This window comes from Syzygium oleosum, unplaced genomic scaffold (assembly GCF_021117445.2).
Source record: "Syzygium oleosum isolate NSW1041296 unplaced genomic scaffold, Sole_v2.1 Sole_v2.17, whole genome shotgun sequence".
NCBI classification, from domain to species: Eukaryota; Viridiplantae; Streptophyta; class Magnoliopsida; order Myrtales; family Myrtaceae; genus Syzygium; species Syzygium oleosum.
The window spans coordinates 2588649-2615488 of record NW_026607501.1 but is presented as its reverse complement, the minus strand read 5'-3'; the positions used below and the strand labels follow the sequence as shown (position 1 = coordinate 2615488).

The 26840-nt window shown below is 40.4% G+C and overlaps 2 protein-coding genes and 3 pseudogenes across 2 annotated transcripts in view; 1 reads left to right on the top strand and 4 right to left on the bottom strand.

Annotated features, from left to right (window-relative positions):
• Positions 1-26840, bottom strand: part of LOC115676628 (putative disease resistance protein At3g14460) — a 115947-nt pseudogene that overhangs the window by 55043 nt on the left and 34064 nt on the right.
• The window catches only part of LOC115664938 (putative disease resistance RPP13-like protein 1), an 88773-nt gene that overhangs the window by 50214 nt on the left and 11719 nt on the right, over positions 1-26840 (bottom strand). The gene's annotated exons all lie outside the window — the stretch shown is intronic.
• Positions 1-26840, top strand: part of LOC115676636 (meiotic recombination protein DMC1 homolog) — an 86640-nt gene that overhangs the window by 58173 nt on the left and 1627 nt on the right. The window lies entirely within an intron of this gene.
• LOC115676632 (protein WHAT'S THIS FACTOR 1 homolog, chloroplastic-like) lies at positions 8561-10309 on the bottom strand (annotated as a pseudogene).
• Positions 17658-19788, bottom strand: LOC115676631 (protein WHAT'S THIS FACTOR 1 homolog, chloroplastic-like; annotated as a pseudogene).

Genomic DNA, 26840 nt, shown 5'->3' with positions numbered 1-26840 from the left:
GCAAGTCTTAAGCCTGAGTTTGAAGATACCGGGAAACAAAGTTTATCAAGTCCCGTGCTTCCCTCCTTCAATTCGGTGTGCTCTACTATACAAAATGAGGAGACCCGCAAGCGGGTCATGAATTTGGCTCCAACTCCACTCACGGCCATGGGGGAAAACTTGGCCCACAATGCTACAATCACCACTAGTGCCGCACCAAAAAATCAGCAAGGTGAGTCTAGTGCTTTGGTGTCCAGTGTGCGTTTTGCCAAGGGAAAATCCAAGAAATCAGTTCGCTTTCATTGCGATCACTGTAATCGTGATGGGCACTCTAAAGACCGTGGTTGGGTTCTTTATCCACACCTTCGTCCCGCCAAAGACAGAGGTCCGAATGCTCATATTGCAGTGCATAGTAATGGGGTAGAATTTCAGACCCAGTTGGAATCTCTTGCACTTCAAGTCCAGCAATTACTTCAGACCCATGGTCAGGGAGAAGCTTCTTTTACCACCTCGAACACTGCAAATCTTGCTAAGGCTTCGGGTAATGTGTATGCTAATTCTGCTCTTTCTCACACTCAGTTTATAGTTGATTCTGGGGCCACAGACGACATGTGTTATTCTCCCTATGTATTATCTAATATTACTTCAAGTAGCTTACATCCTGCTATTACTATTGCTAATGGTGGGCAAGTTCCTACTACGGGGAGTGGACAGCTCCAATTTTTTTCAAAACAGTCTGAGGCTTTATTGGTCCCTACGTTATCATCTAATGTGATGTCAGTCAGTAAGTGTGCTAAACAGTGGAATTGCAATGTTATTTTTACTCCGCAAAAGGTGCTCTTCCAGGATCGCACTACCAAGAGGATGATTGGTGAAGGCACACTGAAGAATGGGTTGTACATGTTGGAGTCTCACCCTGCAGTTTCGATGGCAAGTAAGGCTGTTGCTGACACGTCTCGCTTATGGCATTGGCGCATGGGTCATCCCTCTGATCGCGTACTCCGTATTCTTGACTTGTCCCTCAGTCATGATTCTAGCACTTGTGATCCATGTCACTTTGCTAAGCAGCATAGACTGCCTTTTTCTCTTAGCACAAATAAATGTACTGAATTATTTGGTTTAGTACATTCTGATGTTTGGAGTTCTCCTATTATTTCTAAGGAAGGTTTTCACTATTTTGTCACATTTATTGATGATAAATCTCGAGCTACTTGGCTTTATATTCTTAAGTCAAAGACTGAAGTTCTTCGTGTCTTTCAAGAATTTTGCAGCATGGTAAAAAAATCAATTTAATACTACTGTGAAAGTTCTCCGTACAGACAATGGCACTGAATATACTAATCAACAGTTTCAAAATTGTTTACACAACTTGGGCATCCTTCATCAGACCTCCTGTGTTGGTACTCCTCAACAGAATGGCATTGCTGAACGAAAAAATCGCCATATTCTTGAAGTAACTCGGGCTTTATTGTTCTCTGGTCACTTGCCAAAAACCTATTGGGCCGATGCTGTTCTCACGGCTTGTTACTTAATTAACCGACTCCCTAGTCGGGTTTTGGGCTACATGACCCCTATGGCAATGTTACATGGTCGGAAATTCGACCTTTCTCATTTGAGGATATTTGGGTGCATCTGCTATGTTCATTCTCAAACCGGTGGTAAACTTGATCCTCGTGCTAGGAAATGTGTGTTTGTTGGGTATTCCTCCGTCAAGAAAGGCTACCGGTGTTACGACCCGAGTACCCACCGAGTATATATCTCTCGTGATGTGTTTTTTGATGAAGCTCACATGTTCTTCTCTGACAGGAACCAAACTCAGGGGGAGTACACTGATGACTATAGAGAATTCTCTCTTGATTTTGTTCCTGTCCCAATACCTCCCGAGGAGACGCCATATGTCAGGAGTCCTACAGGTTCTGCAAGCTCATGCCCATAAGTGGTTCATGACCACTCACGTGATTCTGATATCACCGCTAATAGTGATGCCTTCCCAGCCGCTAATCCAGAAGTTGTTCCTGAAGGTATAATGAATGAAAATGCAGCAGAAGAGGTGCCAACAACTATTTCACTTCGAAGGTCATCACGTGTTACTCGACCTTCAACACGTCTTCGGGATTTCTCCACTTATTACACTGTTCATCATCCTATCCAGAAATTTATTGGGTATGACAAAATTTCTCATAACCACTTCAGTTTTTTATCTGCTATTGAGGAGCAACAGGAACCTACTAGCTACTTGGAAGCAAAGGATAAAGGTGTATGGATTGACGCCATGAAAGATGAACTTCAAGCCTTGGATCGTAATCACACTTGGGAGTTGGTACAATTGCCAAAGGAGAAAAACACTATTGGATGTCGATGGATTTACAGAATCAAGTATAATAGTGATGGTTCTATTGAGAGATATAAAGCTCGCCTTGTTGCCAAAGGATACACTCAGACATATGGGATAGACTACAAAGAGACCTTCACACCAGTGGTAAAAATGAACACGGTAAGAGTGTTGTTGTCTGTAGCTGTTAATTGTGGATGGTCTTTGTTTCAGATGGATGTAAAAAATGCCTTCCTTCATGGAGATTTAGAAGAAGAAGTGTATATGGATCGTCCTCCAGGACATCCCTTGCAAAATAAGGATGGAGTTGTGTGTAGATTAAAGAAAGCATTATATGGACTTAAATAGTCGCCTAGAGCCTGGTACGGTAAGCTCAATTCGGCACTCATCCAGTTCGGCTTCAAAAGAAGTGCTGCAGACTCGTCGATGTTTACTAAAGTCGACAATCAAGGTATTGTTGTCGTTCTGGTTTATGTCGATGACATTGTTATTACTGGTAGTAACTCATCTGGAATTGAAACACTCAAACTTCATTTGAACAAGGAATTTGATATTAAAGATCTTGGCAAATTGAAGTATTTCTTGGGTATTGAAGTGGCAAGTTCTCACAAAGGAATATTCTTATCGCAAAGAAAATATGTTCTTGACTTGCTAAAGGAAACTGGCAAGCTTGGAGTCAAACCGGCCAATATACCTATGGATTATAGCAGTAAGTTTGTTTCTAATAATACACCATTACAGGATATTGGGCAATTTCAGCGACTAGTAGGACGGCTAATTTACTTAACCATTACTAGGCCTGATATTGCTTATTTTGTCAGTCATGTGAGTCAGTTTATGCAAAATCCAACACAGGGGCATATGGAATTGATAAACCACCTGCTTCGGTACTTAAAAGCTTCACCAGGAAAAGGAATATTGATGAAGAATAATGGTCACACAGAGATTGTTGGGTATACTGATGCAGACTGGGCTGGAAATCCTGTGGATAGGAAATTTACTACAGGTTTTTGCACATTTGTGGGTGGAAATATTGTTACTTGGAAAAGCAAAAAGCAAAATGTTGTTGCTCGTTCTAGTGCAGAGGCCGAGTACAGGGCCATGGCTACCACAACATCCGAAATTGTATGGCTGCGATTATTGCTTCAGGAATTGGGATGTGAGACTACGACTAAAGCTACAAAGTTGTTTTGTGACAACCAAGCAGCAACACACATTACCTCTAATCCTATTTTTCATGAGAGGACTAAACACATAGAGGTGGATTGTCACTTCGTGAGGGAGAAGGTTCAAGATAAGACAATTGAGACTCCTTACATTCGTAGTGAAGATCAGCTTGCGGATATTTTCACCAAAGCTCTTCCCAAAGGAGCATTCCAAGATATGGTGAACAAGTTGACCTTTGACAATGTCTTCGCTCCAACTTGAGGGGGAGTGTTGCGGGATTGGATCTCTTATTCTAGGAAAAGAGATATTGTCAATATTGTATTTTTTATCTTACTACCTATTTAGGAGTGTTTTCCTATTTCAGGTTGCTTGTTACCTTTGTTGTAGCAACCTAATTCTGTATAAAAAGAAAGAATAATGGCAAAGCAAAACTCACGACAAAAAGAAGAGAAACACCGTGAGAGATTTGTCCGAGGACGTAAGCTTATTGCTGAACCTCGTTAATTCTTGTGTGTTATTTCTTTTGTGATTGTCTAAAATTCAACAGTTTTGTTTTACATGAACCGACACAACAGTCCGCTTCCATGATAACTCGTCACTTCTAAAGTATTATTAACTCTAGAGTGTCGATCATAGCATGCCCGGAATCTAGTTTTAGTGCCTCGCTCATTCTTTAATTGTCTTGTAATTTCACAAAACTTTCATAAATTCCTTGTAATTTCCACCCAACATTAGTCAATGTGAGTTCTTGGTTCAAGGCCTTGCGCGGGATCTGCCAAATTCAAAACTTCATATGCACTAGATTGGACGTACATTAAGCGAACGACTCCTCCCTTGTAAATGTGTCATCCTCATCCGCAATTTCCAGATGCGTAACTTGTTGTGAAGATTGGTGATTTTGTCCATGAAAGCGATTTCTTCTTCTTCTTCTTCACCGTCGCCGTTGTCATCATCTCATTCTGCTGCGTTTCTTCATTTGTCGTGCTCGAACTCGAGCTTGAACGGTGGTCATACATTGTCTGCATGCTTCGACCGGAGGAGACTCAACGGGACGAAAGCTGTATCGAGTTTGTTGTGGTTATGGCGAAGAAGAAGAAGCGTTCCTAGGTTCGGTTCCTCGCCATTCTTTCTCCCAATTAAGCCGGTTGGGATTGGTTATAGATACAAAAGTTTGTAAAAAATGTGCACGTTGTCTAACGATGGCACTTCAAGAGATGTGCTCGTCGTCTACGATGAAAGTGCCAAACGCAAAGACCTCCAATTTTGTAAAGCATGACATGTGGGTGAATTTCATCCGTCTTCTATAGCGTCTTAAGCATCTCACTCTTTCTTCTATAGCAGCACACATCTCATCTTTCTGAGCTCGATGACTTAAGAAAGAGTAGTTGCTTCATGAATAGATTAAAATCAAGAATTCACAGTAAAAACGATTTGTTGCATGTTGGACAAAGCACGAGCATAAGATATAGGTAAGTGTAAAGCAGTGTTTCTTCTAAACTAACCGCAAGTGTCTCGATCTGGTTGTAAGTGCATGGACGGCCTTTGCTAAAATTAGATCAAACTAGTTTGACCACCAGTTCAATCGCTAAACCAGCAAAACAGACCGGCTTTCTAAATTGGATCCGCCCAGTTTTAGAGTCTCGCGGGTACAGAATTGGGATCGAACCAGTCTGATCACTGGTCCAATCGCTAAACCAGCAAAACAGGCCGGCTTTCAAAATTGGATTCAGCCAGCTTTAGTGTCTCGCGGGTACGAACTGGGCTTCTGGCTATTGTCGCACATGGAGGGACTCAAGCACTCAACTCCAAGGACCACCAGTGCTCTGCTTTACCACCAAGGACGATACGATTCACGTGTTCATGGGCAATCAACAACATTACATATCTATAATGGATTGCTCATGACATCACCAACCGTTCACCCGACCGTTTGGACCGATTGAACCACAAACCAGCAACCTAACTGGTTCTCTAATTGGCCCAAGTTTGAGAAGAGTGCAAAGGTCCAACCCCTACTTAAAGCAAGTAGATATGCCAATCTTATATGAGTTGAAATGTAATGCATGCAATATTTTTACCACGTAACAGAAAATAATAGCAAGTAAGTTATTATACCTGATAGAGGTTCGGGTATTATAGAATTACTGTCGTGGGATGCTCCTCTCTCTCCTTGAGCATATGAGGACGCAGGAAAACCTTCACCATGATGTCGATTCTCAACCTCCAGGGTACATCACTCCTGCCTTTGCTCTAGATGGAACTATGACTGATACATGACCTTTTCCTTAAAAGCTTCGTAACCAAACAATCTTTGCTTCAGCATCGCAAAAACTTCAATCTAAGATGCTAAATAAATCTTAGTCAAGAGGGAAAAAAGTTTACATCTACAGCTTCATTTAGTTTACAACCAATAATGAAAAAAAAGTCCCATAACACCCAAAAAAAAAAGGAAAAATGGCCCCACCAACAAAGATAACAGATTACACGAAGAAACAGCGAAGTAGAATTATGTTGAGTATGCACTAAATTAAATAGGGAAACTTAACTCTAAAAATCAATCTTCCCTCTTCAAAAAGAAGAGACAATCTTTCGAGTTTATTTGAGTACAAAGTGCCATACCCAGGAATATCATCTCTTCCATAGCCTTTTGCACCCTAATCCATCGCCTTTTGCATCCTAATCTTCGAAATGCAGGGTGAGATCCGTCCATCATCACCTTCAAATGTCACCTCTAATAACATCGCAGCACTTTCATTTCCTTTCTCTGCAATGGACACCTTGTCGCCCTTGTCATAGGTGTCCCTAAGTTTCATGTGATCAACAAGAAGCCATTCATCTATGATGTGAAATACCTGAGATGCTAACCCAAAAAATTTGTCAAGTACATTGTCACCTTCGTGTATGAAATGCAAAAAATATTTCAAGGTTAAGGCCGAAGTATCTTTTCTGCTGCTTCTATTCATGTTAAGCTAATCGAATTTGAACAACACAACCTTATATCCTATTATCTGACCAAAAAAAAAAAAAACCTTATATCCTATTAGGAACTTAGTCGAGCATGGCATGCTATTGAGAGGTCACAGGATTTCGTCAGGCTTGAGAAGAGATCTAAAAACACCACAATCGAAAGAAAAATATTTTGAAGTCATATCGAATAACTTCCAAAGTAATAAAACCCATCAACCATGTTATGTTGTTATAAGCAAAAAACAAAAAATAATCCAGTGCAATATATTTTTAGCTATTCATAGTAGCAGTTTGGTTTGTCGCACACAGTTTTTTGATATCATGGCTTTTATGAGCACAAGAAGAAATCTAGTCGCAATATTTGAAAGCAAATTACTCAACATCATCTCCAGTGAGTTTGCTAAGAATTTTCTTTTGATAAGCAAACGAATTTTATTTGCAAGTGTCAAGCAGATGCTTGCACGTGTAACAAATCATGAACGTAATTCAAGTTATCAATGAGGTATAAGAAAAAATGCAAATTAGTAATGTCATTTCCACACCACCAAAAGCTGTGGAAAGCCATTTATCATCCAAAGTAAAAACTAGTCTTCCTATTTTAAGAAGGGTCGCCTATTTCTTTCTTCCAAACATAAAGTAAGCTAATGAAATGCATCAATTATAAACACAGCCCAACATAGACAAAGAGTATTATAAACTACTTACCGTTTGATGTTGGGTTCTGAATCCAACAAAAGGAAACTCTCTAGTACAACAACGTCCAAAAACATGAGTGTTCAATTGTTTCACAGAGATTCTGAACAGAAATTGTAAGGCCTACAGAAGAGGCAATGGGATAGAAAGCAAATGAAAGTATGTTGCAAGAGGCAGTTTTAGATATTTTGGATCTGAATATCCTCGCAAAGCGATGAACAAGGCATTTCTGCTGGGTGAGCTCGGAACCAAATTTGTAACAGGAGAGAGAATGTTGATCATCATAGTGGCAGATAGGCTATGTTCTCCATGATAGCTACTGCCCCATTCATCTCTTTGACCCAACAATTAAGATTCAAATGCAGGGTGGCAAGTCCATCTTCAGAATAGCAGGTTAGGCTTGCAGCTAGTCATGGCCACGGTCCGGTTTCGGCCCGGAACCGGCCCGGTCAAACCCGGACCCGGCCCGTTGACAGGGCCCGCGGTTCGGAACCGGAACCGGCCCGTGGCCTACGGGCCCGGTTCCGGTTCCGGTTCCAGCAATTTTGGAACCGGCCCGGAACCGCCGGTTCCAAAAAAAAATTTAAAAATTTAAAAAAAAAAAAAAAAAAAAAAAAAAAAACCTGCAGCAGACCCTGCACATTTGCAGGCCCTGCTACTGCCCGTTTCCAAGGCAGCCTGCAAAGCTGCCTTGGAAACGGGCAAAAATAAAATAAAAAAATAAAATAAAAAGATAACCCACCGGAACTTCTCCCGCTCTCTCCCTCTCTCTACTCTACTATGACTGATGTGGCGCGGATGCGGCGCCGATGGAGCTAATCCCCGGCGGCGGCGGCGACGGAGGAGCTGCGAGCGCCGGCCAGTCGATCACCGTCGCGATGCGCGGATGCGAGGAGCCTTCGAGAGACCGAGACGACGCCCAGGTCCGGAAGTCCTTCCCTCCCTCCCTCTCTCTCTCTCCAGAGTCCAAACCACAACGAACTGAACGAAGCATCGAAACTCAGGAGCGCGCGAGCGCGAGAGAATCCACGGCAGCTCCGCCGGCGATGTGACGATCCGGCGAGCGGGAAAGAGAGCGCGCGAGGGAGGAGCAGCAGAAGAAGAAGAAGATCCGACGTGCCGTCCTGCCGCCGGATTCGATGCACCCGTACAATCGGCTCCCGAGCAGCGGATACTCCTGGTTCGGAACCGGCCGGAACCGGAACCGGCCCGGAACCAGCCGGTTCCGGTTCATACATGGCCACGAACCGGAACCGGCGGTTCCTGAACCGTGGCCATGACTACTTGCAGCACTCCATTAAGTCGGACCAATTACTGAGATTGAACTGGTCATCGTACATAGACTGCTTCTAATGTCCTTGCTGGCACCAGGGCAAGCCAAGAGTTGCTAAAAGCATTATCCGCACATTTGTTCTGTCAGGAGTTCCAGTGGCAATGTTTCGGACTAACGAGGAATGAGATGGATCAGTCTGCCATTGGTTAACTTGGTTTATAGATGTAATCACGAGTTGTGCAATTAAACCTGTACAGAAAATACTCGAAACTTTGAACTCGTGAAGAAGAAGACTGGAAAGCAAGTTATCTTGACAGCTCGAATGAGAACATATGACCTTGAAATTAATCATGAGGCTTGTATTCATTGTCAATTTCATGTATATCCATGAAGGAGCTGTCTCCAACTGCAATATCCTCCAATTCACTAATGGCTTCTTTTTGGTCAAGCTGCATATGGATGCCTTCAACCTCGGAGCTACCCCCAACAAAATCATTATCTTCCATATCCGATAAGTCTGTAAAAGTTTCTATCTTTTTCTTCCTCCCTCTATAATCAATAAGGCTCAGGACCTTTTCCTTCCAAATAACCAGCGGACATTTCTGAATCACCTCCACACCTTCATAAGCTCCTGTCAAGAACACACTAAACCTCTTCCCCTTCTCAGAGACATAGAAAATGCCAAAATGCTTCAACAGGAGTCTCATCAGCTTCCGAGGCATCATGAATTCTCGTCGAAAGTGGGTGAGGTGATCGGTTATCAATCTCTTTTCCATTGTGAAACTAAGTAACTCATGCATCATCGAAATGACCCTCTTATAGAATTCTTTCGCTCCGGCTTGGAGGCCACGTGCATCAGCATAAGGAGATAAGTAAGACCTTTTCTGAAAGTGCTCAATCTTCCCTCCATATCTATACACCTTGTAAGTGGCAGGAAACTTCAAGGGGAAAGATAGGGAAAGCAACCCTGGAGTACGAGAGGCAGATTCTGATACCCCAATACGGCTTTCTCCAACTCTGTGATAGCCCAAGCAGAATTCCACTCTTTGAGCTCGAGATAATCAACTTCATCTTTAGATTTAACCACTTTGAAGTGCTGCGGATACTCGTGCACCCGCTTGCTCCTAAAATCAGCCGGCAAACCAAACTCTCTCCTGAAATGAGCAATTTTGTCCAGTGGAAGCCGTTTATCAACCGACATCATCAACATCCTAGTCACATGTTCAGCAGCTGTGCCAGAGTGTTCCCTAATCAACCTCTCCTCTTCCTCTAGCAAGTCTTCAGCTTCTTTAGTCATTCCACATCACAATACCCCTTCTGATCTTTATACTACTCAAACAGTTTCGGTGACTTCCAAATAAAATCCATTATACTGTGAGGCTTGGGCAAATTAATTTGTTTGCGGTATTGATCCAAGACCTCACGGGGATTATCATCTCGGGTTCTTTCTTCAACACTTCCATCAGAACCAACACCTTAGACACCACTTCATGCTTCTTGGTGGCGATTTCGAGATCATGGACCCTCTTGTTCTCGCTCCTATCTTGCACTCTCTCGTTAAAACCTCGTCAAAACTCGAGTTTCTTCTCAGGGTAGGTGAACGCACTAGCGAGGTGACAATGCATCCAAACTCTCTTGCCGCACTCCATTCATTCAGGGAAGCTGCGGTTTTAACAACAAATTGAAGACGGGTCATCTCGAGACGGTAATGCCTTGCTACAAATTCAAGAAACAAGCCCAAGAAAAGCAAATGCCTCTCACTCTGGACAGACGTCGAACAGCTTACGTGCAACGGAACGAGGAACAACAAGACCCCAAAACGACAATATACGACAAGATCGCCGTAAATACACGACCACCAGCATCAGTTTTGACTCCAACAGCAGCCGGTTGGTAATTTAAGCGTGGCTCGTGCGGAGAACGAAGAAGAAGAACAAGCAAGGCGCGAAGAAGAGCGAACGGGCGGTGCAGCCGGAAACAACACGCTTATAGTAATAAAAAATGATATTCTGATTCAAATAATGAAAAGAGCTCGGGGGCTATTCTAAATGGTGATATTACATGAAAACTCTGATATAAAGTTTGGTAAAAGAAATAAACTGAAACATATCGAAACCAAATATTTGTAATCTGCAATCCGTACACAATTAAAAACATATTCTCGTTATATATAAATCCAAAAAAATTACGTGAACAGAATAAATTATTTTAGGAAAATTTATGCGAGAGATTTCTAATTGTTTTAACTTTTAAGATTGATTTGCTTGTTCTGCAGATTTGAGCAGAAACGATTTAACATTTGATTCTGTTAGAGAAAATTATAAATCGAGCGGGATGAAGGGGTGTATGAAACTGAACCAGATCTTATAAATTCTTAAAAGTTTTCTATTAACTAAGCCTCCTTTTCTTTAAAAAAAAAAGGAAAAAAGAGAAAAAGAGAAAAGAAAAATAAACCAAGAGCCCTTTTTTTTTCTCTCTCGTTAAAAAGGAAAAAAAAATTCAATACCGGATTCCAAACCATTACTCAACTGGAATTAACCTGATCAAATCAATCCTGCTGCTGATCATGAGCTCCGCGGATTTCAATTCATTTCCTCTTCATGAACTCCGCTGCTGATCACGAGCTCCGCTACACTCTCGGTGATCTTCAGAGCCAGCTGCAGATCATGGCAAGAGAAAGACGGCTCAGACGACGAAGATGAAGACGACTTGTTCCGAAACAATCGACGTCTTCTCTTTCCTTTCCATGATCTTCTTTGTTCGCGTGATCGCTTTGCAGTAAGTTTTGGTGCGTCGTGTTTAGGCTTGTGAGCGGAAGAGGTGATTATTGACTTAGCGACTTCGTTACATTCAGTTTTCAAGATCGACGTAGTTTTGGTCGGTTTCTGCTCTGAAATAAAAACAGAATGCAAATGGTTCGACGGAGCTCTACCTATGAATCTCTTTGAATGTCCATATTAAGTGACACTGAATAGTGCTTGCTAAGTAAATTGCCATTGATTTTACTAACGTGACTCGTTTACTCAGTAAAAGTTAAGCATAATAACTGACGTACTCACTTACCCTTCACATTGGATGATGAGGAGAGAGCGCGTCTGTTGACATGGGCGATCTTATCGTCCCCACATCGAATGCCAATTTTAACAATTAATTGCTATTTAACAGCATTGCTGTGTTAGACCAAAAAAGAAAAAAGCGTTGCTGTCATATCAACAATATTTATTCTCAGTTTTAGTGAAGGCCTGTAATTGATCAAACGAAAAAAACTTTAAACACTTGATTACAGAAAGGGTAATAATTCGGATATTTTTGTGTCATTATCCAAGAATTTATCATACGATGATTGGTCTAGATTCAAATCTCAAAGGTACTTTTGTTTAGGCAATATTTGTTCTACAAACTCATCCTCTGGATTCATTGCTTTTTCTCACTTTAATGATCTTTTTTGTTTAAATAATTCGTTCTTTCATGTGAAAGAGAACAGCAAATGGTTTTGTTAATTTCACGCCATTGCAAAAAGATTCAGCTGCTAAATTCCAAGCACATATGGAGACTATAAAGTTCTCGATGTTGATTTCCTTTAAAGTTTCTTCTTGAATCATTCGATTATAAAAATCCTAAAAATAAAGTATTATTCATCCATTTATTTCTTGAATCATTCCTTTAGTTGTAAAGGGGGAAATTACCAATTCAATCCTAAATCTATCGTACGAGTGATAATTCAATTCTTAACTTTTCAATTTTGCTAATGTAATCATAAACTTTTACGTGAAATTGTAATGTAGTCCTTCCAACCAATTACCGTCGGAAATTGCTAATGTGGCGATCCTAGGACGTTATTTAGAGTACAATTGTCTACATTAGCACACCACGTCGGACGGTCAACGATAACTAGACATCAATTAGCAATTTTTGACGATAAATAGCTGGAATGACTAAATTGAAATTTCGCGCAAAGGTTTAGAACTACATTGATATAATTGGAAAGTTGAATTGGCAACTATATAATAGATTTAAGACTAATTTAGTAATTATCCGGTTGTAAAGTTTTATATATATATATATATATATATGTGTGTGTGTGTGTGTGTGTGTGTGTGTGTGTGTGTGTGTGTGTGAATTGTATTGAAGTACTAATGATGGTTTCTGGGGGCGAGGCAATAGCACTCTGTCATCCATTTATTTCTGGAGCTTTTCACTGGCATAACGGTAAGTATCGTATAAGTTTTTTCTCTTTTAATAGTCAATAATATCTTAGATTCAATTCATACAAAAAAAAATCAAACGGATAATCATCGATATTGCTTGCAATTGAGGCCTCTTCGTACCAAATTAGATTAGTGCGCTTGTCAATTTTAATTTGTTTTGTGCGAAAGTATGCTAAGTTATTAGTTTTGAGTAACAATTGAAATCTATTAAACCATGGAAATAGTTCATATTATTCTAATGCCTAAATTTTAACTACATGTAATCTGAATATATGTCCGCAATATTCATATGTCTGGTCGGTACGTTGCATGGGTGTGAACATTATTAATTGAATAGATTGAACATCTCATTATTATTTATATGACCTCATTAATGGGGTCAAATTCAAATACATTTTTCATAAATCAGATATCTATTCGCTTAGCAATTGTTTTTTTTCCTTTTTTTGAGGAAAAAAGCCACAAAAAATTCGAAACTATGTCCACTGTGACAATTGACCCTAAACTTTCTCTGTGACGCCATAAATTTCAAACTTGTATCTATGTGACATATTTGCCTCAATTTTTTTTTCTGTGACATTAAAAGCCCCAAACTTATACCCGTATGATACATTTGCCCCAAAAATGTACCCACGTGACACATTTATTCTCTATCAAAATTCCGTTAACAAAGCCGCTAAAAATCTTATGTGGCTACCTACATGGACCATGGAAAGCAAACGGTGTCTATGTGATGCTCACGTGGTACAAAAATGTCAACTCATGGTATTTTTTTTCTTGTTTTCTTTTTCCTTTTTTTTTATAACTTCCTCCTTCATTTTGTCCTTGGTTTAGCGACAGTCGTAAGGATGGTGGCGGTGGCGACAAGGGCAGTGGACCAGTGGTGAAGATGAAGGAGGAAGGAAAAAAAGAAAAAGGGAAAAAAAAAATCTTGACGGAAGGTAAATGTATGGTGCGGTCTAAGTTTGGGATTTTTTTGGTGTCATAAAAAAAATTTAAGTAAATGTGTCACATTAATACAAGTTTGAGATTTTTTGTGTCACAAAAAAAGTTTGAGATAAATGTGTCACGCAAGTACAAGTTTGGGGGTAAATGTGTCACACGAGTACAATTTTAAGGTTTTTGATGTCATAAAAAAAGTTTAGGGTAAATGTGTCAAGTGAATATAGTTTGAAATTTTTGGTGGGTTTTACCCTTTTTGTTATTAATAACTTTTAGAAATGGAAAATAAATAACTAATAGGGCTCATTAAGGAGGAGTGATCAACTTTGTATATACACACACACACTAGGAGAACTTGCCTTGCTACACATGGGCTTATAATCATTAGGTCTAGGGGTAATTAGTTCAAGGATGGATAGTTCCACCCTGTTGCGCCGATTCCCAAATTTTGGAGGGTGGAGTCGATCTTGTAGACCTTGGGACCAGGATCTTCTTCTTCTTCTTCTTCTTTTTTTTTCTGGTTTCATTTTTTTTTGTTTTCATCACCTAATTCTAAGAAAAAGATGTCTTTTAGTCACCATTTACGAGTAGCGTTCAAATATAATAAATAAATAATAAAAAGTTTCAAAACACCTAACATAATACATGAGGGAAATTATCAAAAATGACCTAAATGTATTGTGTTTGTGTCAATTCATTTCTACACCTTTCAATTTGGCCAGTTTAGTCTAAAATCTTTTGACAATTTGCCAATTGAGTCCTTCCGGCCAATTTTGGCCGGAAATCATTGACGTGGCGCCAACCGTCCTATATGACATGTTCGGTACTAATGTGGACAATTTTTGCAATTTTAAAAAAAAAATTGAATTTTTTGAATTTTTTATTTCATTGTGCCGGCAAGGGTCACCGATGATCCTTGCTCATGGTCGAGCAGGGTCGCCGGTGACCCTCACCGGCAAAATGAAAAAAAAAAAAAAGCAAAGAAAAACAGAAAAGAAAAATAAAAAATTCAAAAATATTGTATAAAAATTGTCCATGTCGGTGCTGGCCATCTTATGCCAGATGTGCCACATAGAACGACCAGCGTTCACGTCGGCGATTTCCAGCCAAATTTAGCTGGAAGGACTCAATTGATAAATTGTCAAAATATATAGGACTAAATTAGCAAAATTAAAAGGTTTCGGATTGAATTGGCACAAGTGCTATATGTTTATGACCTTTTTGGTATATTTTCCCTAAATTATGAATTATAGAACTTCATTCTTCAGTTATCCATAAAAGACTGATCTAAATTCTAACCACATAAAAAAAAACAATAAACATAGTTCATCACTTGACAATAATCTTAATTAGTATTACTATTAATTAAACTAAAACAATTCCTACAAAACATCATCATATATATATTTATTCCATTTCAGCTCGTAAACTTTATTTATCGATGATAATTTTCTGAGTAAGACAATCCATGTCTAACAATTAATAAGAGATTAAATAAAACATTCACTCAAAAGAATTACAAGATAAAAAGAAATATACATGACTTACTCAAGTTCGATTCCAAGTCCTAGGTTCGGTTTTGAATCCTGATCCAGGTACCAGGTTCTACCCTGGTACCAAAATAGAACCTGAAACCGAACCAGTTGAGACCATTTTTCCAATTTTTGGAATCGAGCACCGGCTCGGTTGCTCACCTCTAATTGTGTTTGGGTTCTTGTTCTTTTTAGGAATTCATGAGCAATGGTTGAAATTTTAAAGAACTTATTCAACTCATCCTATCTTTTTGCTTTATTCCATCTTATTTAAAACAGAAGTCAGCTTCGTCTTTTGTTCTTTGTAGGGGACTAATCGTAAATGAGTCCAGTAAAAGAAACTGATACGACGCTTTATTATTCTCAAGAAATAAGACCATTTTTTCCCCTTTTTTCTTGTTAAATTCTACAGTTAATACGCCAAATTAATTAAATGATACAGTCTTATTCTCAACTCCAAGGACCACCAGCGCGCCGCTTTACCCCCAAGGACGATATGATTCGTGTCTTCATGGGCAATTACCAACATTACATATCTCTAATTGTTTTGCTCATGACATCACCACCGGTTCACCCATAGTCCAACCGTTTGGACTGACTGAAACACAAACTGGCAACCTGACTGGTTCTCTGACCAGCCCAAGTTCGGATATATTCGTTGGTGCAAAGCTCCAATCCCTACTTAAAACAAAACAATTAGATACGACAATCTCGGATGAATGAAGATGTAATGCCTGCAATACTTTTACTACGTCACGGAAGATGATAACAAGTTATTGTTCTCGATAGTGGTTCAGGTATTATAGAATTAACGCCGTGGGATGCCCCGCTCTCTCCTTGAGCATATGGGGATGCAGGAAAACCATCGTAATGCTCCAAATAAGGCTGATGCTCATCCTCGAGGGTACATTACTCCTGCTGTTGCTCTAGTTGGAGCAATGACTGATACTTGACCTTTTCCTTAAAAATTTCGTAACCAAACAATCTTTGCTTTGGCATCGCACAAACTTCAATCTAAGATGCTAATAAATCTTAGTCAAGAGGGAAAAAAAGTTTACATCTACATCTTCATTTAGCTTACAATCAACAAAGAAGAAACAGTGCTACAACAGCAAAAAGCAAAGGAAAAATCAGAGACAACCTCACCAACAAAGATAACAGATTACGCGAAAAAACACCGAATTTACGAGTATTTTAAGTATGCGCTAAAACAAATAAGTAAACTTAACTCTAGCAATCAATCTATCCTCCACAGAAATAAGAGAAACAATCTTTCCAGTTTATTTGACTAAAAAGTGCCATGCCCAGGAATATCAACTCTTCCATCACCTTTTGCATCCTAATCTTCGTTATGCAGGGTGAGATCCATCCATCATCACCTTCAGCATCACTTCCAATCACATTGCAGCATCGCTAGAGGCATATAATGAGCTCCCAAGCACTTGTTCATTTCCTTTCTCTGCAATGGACACTTTGTCACCCTTGTCATGGATGTCCCTAAGTTTCACGTGCTTGACAACAAACCATTCATCAATGACATGAAACACTTTCTCTAACTGTGATGTTGACCCAAAAGGTTTGTTAACCGCATTGTCACCTTTGTGCATCAAATGCAAAATATATTACAAGGTTGAGGCCGAAGTATCCTTTCTGCTGCTTCTATTTATCTTAAGCCAATCGAATTTAAATAATACAACCTTGTATGCTCTTAGGAACTTAGTCGTGCATGGCATGCTATTGAAAGGTTATAGGACTTCATCAGGCTTGAGAAGAGATGTAACCGCTGCAATAAAAAGAAAATTACTTCAGTGTCATTTCGAATAACTTCAAAAGAAATGAATATCAACCATGTTATTTCGTTATAAAGAAAAAAAAAACATAAAATTATCTGGTGCAATATGTTTTTAACTACACATAATAGCAGTTTGGTTTAAGGCAAACAGTTTTTTGATATCATGGTTTTTATGAGCCCGAGAAGAAATCTAGTCAAATTATTTGAAAGCAAATTACTCAACATCATCTCAATTGAGTTTGCAAAAAATTTCTATTAGATAAGTAAAAGAACTTTATTGCAAATGCGTCCAGCAGATGCTAGCCCGTGTAACAAATCATGAACACAAATTATGTTATCAATGAGGTATAAGAAAGAATTCACATTCGTAATGTCATTTCCACACAACCAAAAGCTGTGGAAAGCCATCTATCACTCAAACTAAAAAACGAGTCTTCTTATTTTCAAAGGCTCTCCTATTTCTTTCTTCCGAACAAACCAGTAAGCTAATGAAATAAATCAACCACAAACACAGCCCAACATAAACAAAGATTAATAAAAACTACTTACCATTTGATGTTGGGTTCTAAAATCCAACAAAAGGAAATTCTCTAGTAGAACCCAATAACATGAGTGTGCCATAGTTTCATAGAGATTTTGAACAGAAATTGCAAGGCTTATGGTAGAAAGCAAATGAAAGTATGTTGCAAAAGGCAATTGAAGATATTTTGAACCTGCATATCCATGCAAAGCGATGAGCAAAGCATTTAGGCAGGGTGAGCTCGGAATCCAATTTGTAACGACAAGAGAGAGAATGTTGATCATCATAGTGGCAGATAGGCTTTGTTGTCCATGATAGCTACCGCCAAATCATCTCTTTGACCCAACAATTGAGATTCAAATGCAGGGTGGCAAGTTCATCTTCAGAATAGCAGATTAGGATTGCAGCACCTATTAAGTCAGATCGATAACTGAGATTAAACTGGCCATCGTATGTAGACTGCTTCTGATGTCCTTGCTGGCATCAAGGCGAGCTGAGAGTAGCCTAAAGCATTATCTACCATTCTTTCTGAGTCAATGATTTCAGGAGTTCAAGCGGAAATATTTAGGACTAATGAGGAATGAGCTGGATCAGTCCACTATTGGTTTAGTTTACAGATTTAAATACAAGTTTGTCTAATTAAATCTATAGAGCAGATACTCAAAACTTTGAACTTGTGAAGAAAAAGACTGAAAAAGCAAGTTATCTTGACAGCTCGAACAAGAACGTATGACCTTAAAATGAATCACGAGGCTTGTATTCATTGTCAATTTCATGTATATCCATGAAGGACCTGTCTGCAACTGCAATATCCTCGAATTCACTGACGGCTTCTTCTTGGTCAAGCTGCATAGGGATGCCTTCATCCTTGGAGCTACCCTCAAGAAAATCATTATCTTCCATATCCGATAAGTCCGTAAAAGTTTCTATCCTTTTCTTCCTCCCTCTATAACCAATAAGGCTTAAGACCTTTTCCTTCCAAATAACCAGCGGACATTTCTGAATCAGCTCCGAACCTTCATAAGCTCCTGTCAAGAACACACTAAACCTCTTTCCCTTCTCAGAGACGTAGAAAATGCCAAAATGCTTTAACAGGAGTCTCATCAGCTTCTGAGGCATCACGAATTCTTGTCGAAAGTGGGTGAGGTGATCGGTTACCAACCTCTTTTCCATTGTGAAGCTAAGTAGCTCATGCATCACTGCAATGGCCCTCTTATCGAATTCTTTCGATCGGGCTTGGAGGCCACGTGCATCAGCATAAGGAGACAAGTAAGACCTTTTTTGAAAGTGCTCAATCTTCCCTCCATATCTATAGACCTTCTTGTAACTGGCAGTAAACTTCAAGGGGAAAGATGGGGAAAGCAACCCTGGAGTATGAGAGGCAGATTCCGATACCCCCAATACGGCTTTCTCCAACTCTGTGATAGCCCAAGCAGGATTCCACTCTATGAGCTCGAGATAATCAACTTCATCCGGAGATTTAACCACTTTGAAGTGCTGCGGACACTCGTGTACCCACTTGCTCCTAAAATCAGCCGGCAAACCAAACTCTCTCCTGAAATGAGCAATTTTGTCCAGAGGAAGCCGTTTATCGACCGACATCATCAACATCCTAGTCACGTATTCAGCAGCCGTGCCAGAGCGTTCACTTATCAATCTCTCCTCTTCCTCTAACAAGTCTTCAGCTTCTTCAGTCATTCCACACCACAATACACCCTTCTGATCCTTGTACAACTCAAACAGTTTCGGCGACTTCTGAATGAAATCCACCATACTCTGTGGCTTGGGCAAATTAATTTGTCTCCGGTGTCAATCCAGCGACCTCACGGGGATTATCATCTCGGGTTCCTTCTTCAACATTTCCATCAGAACCAACACCTTAGACACCACTTTATGCTTCTCGGTGGCGATTTCGAGATCATGCACCCTCTTGTTCTTGCTCCTATCTTGCACTCTCTTGCTTGTGGTCATGAATCTACGCTGCGACCAGGTAAGTAAAATCTCGCCAAAACTCCAATTGCTTCTCAGGGTAGGCAGACGCACCAGCGAGGTGACAAAGCATCCACCTCTCTTGCCGCACTCCATTCGTTCGAGGAAGCTACGTTTTTAACAGTGAATCGAAGATGGGTCATCTCAAGACACTAAGACCTTGCTCCAAGTCCAAGAAACAAGACCAAGAAAAGCGAATGCCTCTCACTCAGGACAGGCATCAAACAGCTTACGTGCAAGGGAAAGAGGGAAAACAAGACCCTGGAACGAAAACATTCGAGAAGATCACCGTGAATGCACGATGACCACCTCCTTGTGTCCCTCGATCGGCACCAGTTACGGTTGGATTTCAGGCGTGGTTTGTGCGGAGAACGAAGGAGAAGCGGGGCGAGAAGGAGAGGAGAGCGAAGTTTTTGGTTTTCACAAGAAACGCTGGCGTTCCTCTTTTATTTCAAATAAAGGTACGAAGTGTCTCTGTTTTTTAAATAAAGATTCGAAGTGAATACTATTTCAAATAAAAATTCAAAATACTCTTATTTTTTTAAATAAAAATTTAAAGTGAACCTTATGTCAAATAAGAATTTGAAGTGATCAAATCGGTCTCAAAAAAGGGTCTAATCTCACCAATTGATCAAGGGCATTTTCGTCCTTTTATTTTTTTTTCTTTTCTTCTTTTCCATTTCTTTTATTATGTTTTGGGAAAAATGAAAAGAAAAAAAATAAAAGGACGAAATGCTCTTGATTAGCTGGTGGATCATGCTCTTATTTAAAACAAAATCTACTTCAGACCTTTTATTTGAGAAAATAATGGTACTTCGGGCTCTTATTTGGAATAATTTCTTACGTTTTTCTTAAAAGCTAAAAAAAGAAATAAAGACATGTCGGCTTTTGTTTTGCTTTTAAGCTGCCCAACGAGTTTTGCATTTGTCGTCGCAATTAAAATGATTTTTTGATTTTAAGTAATTAAAAGAGCTCGAGAGTCTTGCAAATGGCTATAATCACGTGTTTATAAAAAAAATTGTGGTGTTTGAGATTACTCGGAAAATTTGGTGTAAACTCGTAATGAACTTTAGTAAAAAAAGAAAAAAAAAAAGAGTGGCGCACCTTACCCAAAAAAAAAAACTTTCGTAAAAAAAGAAATAAATTGAATCATGTGAAATCAAGCATTAATGTCGTGTAATCCGTATACAGTTAAACCTCTTCACATTATATACAAGGCTAAAAGGTTACGTAAGAGAATAATTTCTTCAGGAAAAAGATATGTAAGAGATTACTAATGATTTTAACTATGAAGTCTGATTTGCTTATTCAGCAAATTGGAGCAAGAAGGGTCCAATACTATACATAAAAATCAAACTTCAAACATTACAACAATAAATCAAGCGTGCTCCATGCTTGTCACCCTTTAATTACCATAAGTCGCTAGTGCATGTGCCGGCCTAGGCAAGCACGGCCAACTTTGTCAAGAGCGACCATGCGGTTGAACAAAGCATATATCACAATGCATAATCAATTTTTTCCTTTTCTAAAAAGAATTTTTATTTGGTTGATACTTTGGGAAAATTATAAACCAAGCGGGACTCATGTGAGTATGGAACCCAACTCCATTTGACTGGACTGACGGTCCATGATAAATCGAACTGGAGTTATTTGACGCGAAAAAAAAATAAACAAACCGAATTTTCTCTCTCTAAATAAATCTCGTAAATTCATAATCTCAATTAAACCTCCTTCTCTTTTTAAGAATGAACTCATTCTTGTAGCGGATTTCACATCATTACTCAACTCAAATTAATCTGATCAAATCGATTCGACTTCTCGCCTTCCTATATAAACATGCTCCAATTTCTAATCGTCGCCCATTCGAGAAACTCTCTTCACCTGCAAGCACACGGATGCAGAGGAATTTAAAGCTCTCGCATTGCGGGACTGAGGTGAGTATAAAATCGGGCCAAATCAAAGCCAAATCGAACCGAGTTATTTAATGCAAAATATAAAAAATCAAACACAATTTATTCTATCCCTCTTTAGGAATGGATATTATAAATTCTTAAAATTCGTAAGATCCATTAAACCTCAATTTATAAGATCTATTTCGGAATAATAAAACTCAATTAAACATCTTTTTTTTTTAAGAAAAGAGAATAGAAAAATAAGGCAAGAGCCCTTCTTCTGGCTTCCCGCCTCTCTATATATATATAGAAGATTCGCTCCCATTTTCTATCGTTTCCCATCCTCAAAAATTTGAAAGTCTCTTCTTCTCCGCATAGTAAAGAACTTCGTCGCCGATCGCCACGCTCCATCGTCGAGGATGATTTCATTTCTCAGGTGAGTTTCCCGAGCTCCAGCGGGTTTCGATTCACGTCCTCTTTCCGATTTCATCGCCGAGGATGATTTCTGAGTTCCGGCTCGTGTTTCTCGCTGATCTGCACAGCCGACAAAGAGCAGGGCTAGCTGCAGCTCGCGGAAAGAGAAGACATCGACGGCAAGGACAAAGTGATCGAAACGATCGACAGAGTAAGTGAGAGCGAAATGGAGCGCGGGCGAGTGGTCTCTGCTCGTGTCATCGATTCGTCATGAGTTTTGGTGGCGTCATGTTTAGGCTTGCGAGGCGACGATTCGGTTTGGTTCTGAGATGATAATCACAATTTTCTGATCAGCTAGTAGTCGATAATTGACTTCGCTAATTTTGGTTGGATTCAATTTCGTTCGCCTGATTCTCGTTGTTGAAGTGAACTTTGTAGTCGAAATAGAATGTAAATCGTTCGACGCATCTATGACTGTAAATCTCTGTGCATATTGGTATAAAGTGACTCTGAAAACTGCTCTGCAGATTAGCTCGATTTCGGTTTGGTTGCTCAGTTTAGCTCGATTTTCCCGGAACATCACCACGAATCCACTCGTGTTTTTAAATCTCGACCTTTCCAGTGAATTCGTCGTGATTTTCTGTGCATAAGCTAGAGGAGTAATTTTTGCTACCATTAGAACATGATATGTCTAATTCAACCCTTTGACGTACGTCTTCTGATCATACAAGAGCAATTCAGCTTTTGTTTATGCCACGCCACATTCGAATCGCACCATGGCATGCATGTCTGTTTTCCACATATTCATGACATACAGGAATTAAGAAAGAATATCCGAAGCTAAATTCGTCAATAATCGCTATTGGAAATGTTTTTGTGTTGACATTCTACATCCACCAACGTATGGTTAACACGATGGCCTGTTGTTTTCATGTTCTTTCTCTGAACTATTCTCATTTTTTTTTTTTCTGTTTGCAGTTATTTCTCAGGATGTAGGAATCCACACTTGCAATAATGTGAAAAAGCTACGAGATTCGGGATCCACCAGTTGCACCTCTCCAGCATTTATTCCCCGAGAAATGCTTGATGATGCATACAAAGAAGATATCTGATCTTCAGTTTTGAGAATTAAGTTGAGGTTCCTCTTCTTATTTGGCTAAGGTGATTTCCTTTTTCTTTGTTTTGTTCTTTTTTTTTTTAGCACTTTACTGGAATCAAAGGTTTATCTGAAGCAAAAGTTGACAAGATATGCGAAGCAGCTGAAAAGATGGTGGTTAGAGCTTAAATTCTTCTTTATCCTGAGATGGTGGCTCCAATCAATTGGAACTTGTATAAGCATCTCACATTAACTTCCCTTTGTTTTCATCAGAATTTTGGTTATATTACCGGTAGTGATGCTATGCTCAGAGTAAGTTCTTAATTCTACAAACTAAAATGGTTCGGAAGACCCGAATGAATCATTGACCCTTGAAATAAAGCCTGCAAATTAGCATATGGACTGTAGAAAGCTGCACTTGCTCTAAACACTATGGACCTCACAGCACAAAGTACTTTTAATGTCTTCGTTTCCAGAGAAAGTCGGTTGTTCGCATCTCAACTGGAAGCAAAGCCCTCGATGAGCTTTTTAGGCGGTAATAGACTTTGTGACATGCACGATTTCGGCTATACGGAATGGCTATGGAACTGATGTGCCGATCATGGGAGAAATCGGCCATGGACCAATTCAAGGATAAGTCATGGATCGATCAACCCGATTGGAAGGGTAACCAAGGAATCAGCCATGGTCTGATCGAAAGATCGGCCCTGGAATGATCAAGGGATTGGCAATGAATCAATCAAATGACCATACAAGTGATCCGAGCTATTAGGCTATGGATCGGCTTTTCGACCATAGGGGTTGGTCATGGGACGGTCTTGTACCACCATGTTTCAATGGACGATCATGGATCGATTTTGCGCTGTCTTATTCCGATCGCGGATGGTTCCGCACGGTCATGTACCAACCACGGACGGTCATGGATCGATCCGTGTGACCGTGTGTTGGTCACGTAATGATCGGTCCCACACAACTACATGACAACCGAGGGTCGTCCACGGACTAAGTATGCTTAGCCATGGACCGATCATGGACCGACCATAGGACATTTGGATGGGTTACGGACCGGTCGTGGATCGGTCGCGGATTGGTTTGACGACCTTGCCGAATGGGACATGTGCCTAAGCCGTGTGCCGGGCCATGAGTCAGCCATGTGCCTAACTTGGACCCTCCCGTAAGACCAAAGGCCAGCCTAAGCGCCCGGCCCTGCGCTCGTCCAGGCCGAGAACCAGGTGGACAGGCCCTGTGCCAGGCCATGCATAGGCCGTGTGCCCGGTCTGCCAAGCCACGCGCCCGGTCAGTGCCAGCCATTGTGCCCACGCCATGGGCTACCGGCCTAGTCATTCAAAGTAAGTTTAGCCAAGACCTATCACTTTCGATGGTGACTCGGCTACGAACCTCGGTTTAGTAGGCATGATCGATCATGGATAGACACGAGGAACTCATACCCGGCCAAGTTAGCACTTCCTTTGGCCTAGTCCTCATGTTTGCTTTATTCCTTGAAAAAATAGACAAAATAGAAGATTCTAGAAAGGAAGGCTTGTCTAGGTGAGCAAGTATTGGATAAGATCAAATCCAAAGCCTGTGATTACACCAAATCTAGACATTAAATGAAGGATGGTGAGTCACCTAGCTTAGGTGTCTTATATATCGTTACACTTTTCCTAATGCTAGGATGATTCATGCATTAGGTGGTCCAATATGAAGAGGGCAAATGTCCACCTAACGCCTAGGCTTGCCACACACTCTCACTAGGCTTGACACCTCTTCTTCTTAGACTAGCCAACTCAACCCAATAGGCTTGCCACTTAAAGAATTTCTATTGGTCCAATTGGCAAAACAATGATGAGAGGTTTGCCTATAAATAGATGAGCCCCCTCTTGCATTTCCACTTTTGGCTCACAACTCTACTATCTCCTCTTCCTCTCTTCCTCACGCCCTCACTCTCTCTCGGCCGCGCCCTTGCCCGCGCCCGTGCACGTGCCGCGCCGTGTTGCTCGGTTCGCCACTAAGCCACCACTAACCATGATCTTGGAGGGTTGTAAGTAGACTCACTAAACCTTGGCTAGGGTGTCGTGTTATGTTGTTGGACGAGTCATGTGCTTGTGGTGCTTGCATGAATTCCGTGGTTTGTGAACACTTGATATAGCTTGCCGTGCTTGCATTTTCATTTGTAAGATTTGCTCTAGCATAATGTTTGAGAGCATGCCCGGGCTATGAACAAGTCTCGCTTGGTTCAGATCAGTGTCGAGGGGTGTCGGAACGAGCCTTGCTCGGAGGGTCGGTATTGAGGCGTACCAATCCAAGCCTTGCTTGGTGTAGGTCGGCGCCATGACCGGTCGGTTCAAGCCACAAACTTGGTTTCGTGCCTAGCATGACTTAAGACTTTAGAGGCAATATGGCATTATATACACTACGCGTGAAGTACTCAAGTTGGTATGATGTTTGTTGGCATGGTCGCACAAGGGAAAAATATAGCCGTCTCCATTGATTGGGGATGTTGCCCGATTAAGTTCGGATGAATAGTCGTCGCCCTTGATTAAGGGACGTTGCCCAATTAAGTTCGGATGAATAGCCGTCGCCCTTGATTGGGGGATGTTGCCCGAAGAATTTCTAGAAGAATCGTACCAACGGTCAAGATAATGAATCCCTCGTGTGCATGCTCTTGGTTGTATTGTTGTTGCATGAATAGAAAGGCAAGATGAGATCATCTCATGCACAAAGACAAGTGTGTTTGAAACATCTTTGTTATTGATCTACCATCAATTGATGTGGCTATGATATGTGCATTGTCCGATGGCGAGGCGTCCTCCTATCCGGAGTTTAGTGAGTTTTACTTACTGAGTTCTTGATTCACTCCGTTGTTTTTTTCAGATTTGTAGGTATAGAAGTCTCACACCAGTTTTGAGAGTTGTAATCATGCTAGAGGAGATAGGAATCTCCCCTAGCCTACGCGGATACGTGTAGTGTGTTGAAAAGGGGAAAAGGCTCGTAGAAAAGGGGTTTGTAAAATACACTCATGTAATATAAGTAGTGTATTGCAAAGTTGTTTTTCCTGACTGTATGTCTGGGTGTTTGTTGTATGCTTCCGCATGCTCTTAATGAGAAGATTAAAGAAACGGGATGATGACGCACCTAGAACGTCGCATTAATAACCCCGAGGTTAGGATGTCACAGACTTTGTTTTGCAGATTGTGTATATTATTCTTCATGCGTTTCAACAAAAACAACTTTCCCTGGTCTGGAAACGTTAATCAGGTGGTATTGAAACTCAGGCAATTACAGAAGCATTTGGCGAATTTCGGTGAAAAGCACAGTCCAACAACGTTAGCTTTGATGAACTTTTACCTGCTTTTGTTAGTTGGTTTTCTCAGAAAATGCTGCTAACGTCACTTCAGGTCTGGGAAAACACAACTTGCACATACCCTGTGTGTTTCTACTCAGGTTGGTCTGAATTGCCTTTTAGGTTTCCATCCTTAACTTCTGTTGCGTTTTATGTTTCCTAGATTAACAATGCAAATATGAACATAGTGATTGAATTTCTAGTAAAGAATACAGCCATGGCTGATCTTGGCATCAGAATGTGCGTATTAGGTGATTCAGGAAGGATGGCACTGTCATTTTCTGTAATCTGCAGCCAATATACTGGAATGCATAATATGCAGTGGTTCAAACCAAGTAGAAAAAAACCAGGAGAGCGTACTAGGTCATAACCAATCAGAAGCCCTAATCATTGTCAGACTTGGACTTGGGTTGATCATCAGTTGAATGTGATACTTGTAGTACTCTACTTTATATGCAAATCCTGCAATATTATGCCATCACTCATTATTAAAGCTAATCCCGTTCCATAAGATGATGATTTATGGTTTGTGGATTCCATGATCCTAACAAATTTTCCAGCCGCCAACTCACATTAGAGGGGGAATGGCAAGGTAGCTTACATAGACACAGACGGAACTTTGTATCCTATTATAATCTGTCAGTCATTTTCTTGACCTCAACAAAGCTGCTTTTGTTTCATACTCGACTTACGTCCATGTA